Raw genomic sequence first — 6,209 nt, 5'->3', positions numbered from 1 at the left:
AGAAAGCCGTGACCATCTTATCCCAAGAGTTCAGGCTATCCTTAGGTTGAGAGTCCAACCATATTCTAGCTCTGTCTCTTACAGCAAACGGGAAAAACATAAGCCTGTAGACCTCGGGATCAACCCCATTGGTCTTAACAGTATCACAGATTTGCAAGAATTCAGTTAAGAACTGAAAAGGATCTTCTGATGGAAGTCCATGAAACTTGCAATTCTGTTGCATCAGAGAAACTAATTGAGGTTTCAGCTCAAAATTGTTTGCTCCAATGGCAGGGGGATTGAGATGCTTCTTCCATGTAAATTGGAATTTGGTGCAGTAAAGTCACCAAGCATCTTCCTTGCATTGTTATTATTTTCGGCCATGTCTCCTTCTTTTTCAAAAATTTCTGTCAGATTTTTTCCACAGAGTTGTGCTTTGGCTTCCCTTAGCTTCCTCTTCAGAGTCCTTTCAGGTTCAGGATCAGCTTCAACAAGAATGTTCTTATCCTTGTTCCTGCTCATATGAAAAAGAAGAAAACAGAAAATATGGAATCCTCTATGTCACAGTATAGAGATTCCTTATAAGAGAATAATGGAGGAAGGAAAAGATAAGAATCCAAACACAAGGGAGAGGAATGAGTTCGAATTCTTGGGTGAAAGAGGGGTGTTAGTAGATGAATAAATAAACAGAAGGGGATGAGAGATGAGAGAATTCGAAAATTAAATAAATTAAAATAAAAGTATTTTTGTTTTTAAATTGAATTTAAAATAAAAATTTGAAAATTTAAAAAGAAAAATAAAATTAAATCAAATTAAAATTTAAAACAAATAGTTAATCAAAAAGAAATTTTGAAAAAGAGGGAAGGGATTTTCAAAAATTAAAGAGAGAGAGAGAGAGTTAGTTAGGTAGTTTTGAAAAAGATAAGAATCAAACAAAAAGTTAAGTGGTTAATTGAAAAAGATTTGAAAATTAATTTTTAAAAAGATAAGAAGTTAGAAAAGATTTTGAAATTGATTTTGAAAAAGATGTGATTGACATTTAATTTGAAAAAGATTTGAAAAGGAAATTTAGAAAGATTTGATTTTGAAAATTAAAGTTGATTACTTGACTAACAAGAACAAAAAAGATATGATTTTAAAATTTAAAGATTGAATCTTTCTTAATAGGCAAGTAACAACTTGAAATTTTTGAATCAATCACATTAATTGTTAGTAAAGGTTTTGAAATTATAAAATAAAGCAAGAAAAAGATTTTTGAAAATCAATTTGAAATTTTCGAAAATCATAAAAGAAAAATGAAAAAGATTTTGTTTTTGAAAAATATTTGAAAAAGATAGAATTTTAATTGAAAATTTGATTTGACTTATAAGAAACAACTAAATTTTAAAATTTTTTAAAAAGTTAACTCAAATTTTCGAATTTTATGAGATGAAAAAGGGAAAGATATTTTTTTTATTTTCGAATTTTTAATGATGAAAGAGAAAAACAATAAAAAGACTCAATGCATGAAAGTTTTGGATCAAAACAAATGATGCATGCAAGAACACTATGAATGTCAAGATGAACACCAAGAACACTTTGAATGTCAAGATGAACACCAAGAACTTATTTTTGAAAATTTTTAAGAAAACAAAACATGCAAGACACCAAACTTAGAAATTTTCAAACTTTAGACACTAATAATTCAAGAATGCATATGGAAAACAAGAAAAGACACAAAACAAGAAATTTTAAAGATCAAACAAGGAGACTTACCAAGAACAACTCGAAGATCATGAAGAATGCAATGCATGGATTTTCGAAAATTTTAATAAAATTAAAAAGATGCAATTGACACCAAACTTAAAAATTGACACAAGACTCAAACAAGAAACATCAAATTATTTTTGATTTTATGATTTTATAATTTTTTTCTGTAATTTTTTTTTTCGAAAATTAATTTGGAAAAAGAAAAATAAGGATTTCAAAATTTTTAATAAGAATTCCAGGAATCTTACAATGTTAGTCTAAAGCTCTAGTCCAGGAATTAGACATGGCTTACTAGCCAGCCAAGCTTTCTGTGAAAGCTCCGGTCCAAAAAATATTAGACATGGCTTTACAGCCAGCTAGGCTTCAACATGTTTCATGAAACTCTAGAATTCCTTCCTAAAAATTCTGAAGAACATAGAATAATTTATTTTTTTAAAGATTTTATTATTATTATTATTATTATTATTATTATTATTATTATTGAAAATTTTTTTCGAAAATAAAAGAATAAAAATAAAAAGCTTAAAATTAAAATAAAATTACCTAATCTAAGCAACAAGATGAACCGTCAGTTGTTCAAACTCGAACAATCCCCGGCAACGGCGCCAAAAACTTGGTGCACGAAATTGCGATCATCAACAATGGTGCCAAAGGCTTTGTGTTCTCAAACGTGAATCACACTTTGTCACAACTTCGCACAACTAACCAGCAAGTGCACTGGGTCATCCAAGTAATAAACCTTACGTGAGTAAGGGTCGATCCCACGGAGATTGTCGGCTTGAAGTAAGCTATGGTCACCTTGTAAATCTCAGTCAGGCAGATTTAAATGGTTATAGTGAATCGACAATAAAAACATAATTAAAATGTAAACTAGGATAGAGATACTTATGTAATTCATTGGTGAGAATTTCAGATAAGCGTATAGAGATGCTTTTGTTCCTCCTGAACCTCTGCTTTCCTGCTGTCTTCATCCAATCATTCCTACTCCCTTCCATGGCAAGCTGTATGTAGGGCATCACCGTTGTCAATGGCTACATCCCATCCTCTCTGTAAAAATGGTCCAATGCGCTGTCACTGCATGACTAATCATCTGTCGATTCTCGATCATACTAGAATAGGATTTACTATCCTTTTGTGTCTGTCACTACGCCCAGCACTCGCGAGTTTGAAGCTCGTCACAGCCATCCCTTCCCAAATCCTACTCGGAATACCACAGATAAGGTTTAGACTTTCCGGATCTCGGGAATGGCCATCCATGGGTTCTAACTTATACCACGAAGATTCTAATATCTCGGACTCGGTCCCCTGTATTAGATATCTAAGAGATACTCATTCTATCTCTTCTTCATGTAGAACGGAAGTGGTTCTCAGGCACGCGTTCATAAGTGAGAATGGTGATGAGCGTCACATAATCATCACATTCATCATGTTCTTGGGTGCGAATGAATATCTTAGAATAGGAATAAGCTTGAATTGATTAGAAAAACAATAGTACTTTGCATTAATTCATGAGGAACAGCAGAGCTCCACACCTTAATCTATGGTGTGTAGAAACTCTACCGTTTAAAATACACAAGTGATAATGGAGTTCATTGGTCTCGGCCCCAGAGGGGAACCGGAGTAACCAAGACTTTTCAAAAGATGTAAATACAATAGTAAAAAGTTATATTTATACTAAACTAGTTACTAGGGTTACAGAAATGAGTAAATGATGCAGAAATCTACTTCCGGGGCACACTTGGTGTGTGCTTGGATTGAGCATTGAGCTTTACACGTGTAGAGGCTTCTCTTGAAGTTGAACGCCAGTTTATAACCTGTTTCTGGCGTTTAACTCCACTTTGCAACCTGTTTCTGGCGTTTAACTCCAGAATGCAACATGGAACTGGCGTTGAACGCCAGTTTACGTCATTTAAACTCAGGCAAAATATGGACTATTATATATTGCTGGAAAGCCCTGGATGTCTACTTTCCAACGCAATTGAGAGCGCGCCATTTGAAGTTCTGTAGCTCCAGAAAATCTACTTTGAGTGCAGGGAGGTCAGAATCCAACAGCATCTGCAGTCCTTCTTCAACCTCTGAATCTGATTTTTGCTCAAGTCCCTCAATTTCAGCCAGAAAATACCTGAAATTACAGAAAAATACATAAACTCATAGTAAAGTCCAGAAATGTGAATTTTATTTAAAAACTAATAAAAATATACTAAAAACTAACTAAATCATATGAAAAACTATGTAAAAACAATGCCAAAAAGCGTATAAATTATCCGCTCATCAGTAGCTAGCCACTGCTTTTTTCTAGGAAAACTCGTATCTCAGATAATTGGAAGTGCAACAATCACTTTATCAGTTCAATAATCATCCATATTCATACTCATCCATCCGACTCATAACATATTCCACAATCAGCCATAATTCATTATCATATACAGTCATTCTGGCTCATAACATATTCCACAATCAGCCATTATTCATTATCATATATAGCCATTCCGGCTCACAACATAATAGCACTTCCACCATCCAACATCATAAAACTCACAAAATCATCATTCAAGCCATAAATCACTTATCTCAAATCACTTTTGTTTGAAATCAAATTCAATTCATCCCAGTCTTAACTTCAAAAATCCACATTTCTCAAATCACTTCTAGCTTATAACCATCTTTCTCAAAAGAAATTTCCTCTTTCAAAATAAGTCACATTTCCACAACATCCTTTTAAAACTTCCAAACGATTCAGCAACTAGGCCAAATTAAAAATCTCTTTTGAAAGATTCAAAAATCAGTTATCCAAAAAAAAAATTTGGTAATAGAAATTTCTCAGCAGAGTCTCAAGACTTTAGGGAAGGACAACCTATCTCAATCTCTTAAAAGTTTATTGAAACTCCTAAAATCATAGATTTTTGGTTTAAGTGAATAGAAACAGAATTTATTATAAAACTGAATCATATACAGTCACAAGTTCCAACCCAATCGAAAACCAATTCACTTAATACGGAGTCAATCCATTTAAATCAAAACTACTTCCAGGTTCCTTCTTAAAACCAATTATCTGACTTCTTCCAAAATGTAACAACGCAATTATTAAATCACAAGTCCAATTTCCTTTAACATCAACAAAAGCTCCTCCGAACGAAATCTTTAAGTCTAACTAAAAGCATAAGCCCTCACTACAAGAAAAAGTAATATTTGTAACAAAAAATATTGTTACAAAAAATCGAAATTTTGAAACAAAAAGATTTTGTAACAAAAAAAGGGACCGTTGCAGTATGTCCCGTTACAAAAAGTTTTTGTAACAAAAAATGAAACTGTTACAATTCAAGGTAATATTTTGTAACAAATTTTTCTGATAAAAAAAACCAAAAGTCGTTACAAAAGTGATAACAAATTTTAATCTTCAAAATATTTTTGGTAACAATATATTTTTTCCTATCATAAAATTTTGTTACAAAATGTAACTTGATTTTGTAACATTTTTTTTAGTTACAAAACACTATTTATTTTGTAAAAAAATTTTTTAGTACAAATTACACGCATAATTTGTCAAATTATATTATTTTTTAATTAATTAATATATTAACTAATTTACTCAGCAAGTCAATATTCATATAATATATAATAACATGGATAGTTCAAATATCTTTCATTTAACTAAGATTGTTTTATAAATCTTCAACATATAAACTTTAAAGTACAAACTAACAAGACACATTGAAGAACCCTAATGAACTAGATAGATATATAGGACAAGAAAAATAAGGAATTATAAATCTCTAAAATATAAACTACAAATTACAAACTCCATCATGTTCATACATCTTCTTTCTCATGGAGAAGCTTCTAATAAGTGACACACACCTGAAAAGACGACCAACAATAACAATATGATGTCAATTAATGCAATTCTAAAAAATTGTCTAGAAAATTTGAGTTTTACTGTCTCTAGTACCTATAGTTTCAAATTGTTCAGTTAGCACAAACATATGAGAAAATCACACAGCCAACATAACCAAACGGTTCAACTCAAATTAAATGAGACCTGCAACATTGAAAACAAGACACTTTGCTTTTAGTTCCTTTTTTCTCTTTTTAATCGAACGAATATTCAACAACAACAAAAATTTCAACAACAATAAAAATTTCATCATTCATTTTAATCAATCCAAAACAAGATACAAAACAAGAAAAATTCAATTCAACTTTTATTAATCATTCATCCTTCTAACATATGCCCATACCTGACCTCCCAAGTCCCAAAACACAAGTTTCCTATTTGCAGCTTTAATACGATCGATATTTAATCCCACAGTTGAAACGATTCAATCAGGAGGAAGGCTTTCTATGTTTGAGTACACTGACTTCATCCTCTCCAACAAAGTCTGTAAAGTTAATGTATTCAGCAACTCAGGGAAACATAAAGTTCAACAATTTTGTAAAAAAATGGCATTCGAAATATGCATTACTGTTTTTCCAGCCTTGTC

At 31.5% G+C, this 6,209-nt stretch overlaps 1 long non-coding RNA gene across 1 annotated transcript; it reads right to left on the bottom strand.

Moving 5' to 3' along the window:
- On the bottom strand, nt 5,498–5,796 carry LOC110269759. The gene is made up of 2 exons (XR_002358549.1): nt 5,678–5,796; nt 5,498–5,586 (listed from the first exon to the last, which is right to left on the bottom strand). It is a non-coding gene; the product is annotated as an uncharacterized LOC110269759 (long non-coding RNA).

Source organism: Arachis ipaensis, chromosome B01, assembly GCF_000816755.2.
Source record: "Arachis ipaensis cultivar K30076 chromosome B01, Araip1.1, whole genome shotgun sequence".
Lineage (NCBI taxonomy): Eukaryota > Viridiplantae > Streptophyta > Magnoliopsida > Fabales > Fabaceae > Arachis > Arachis ipaensis.
Note: the sequence above shows the minus strand (reverse complement) of the source record. Positions and strands in the feature narration are given on the sequence as shown.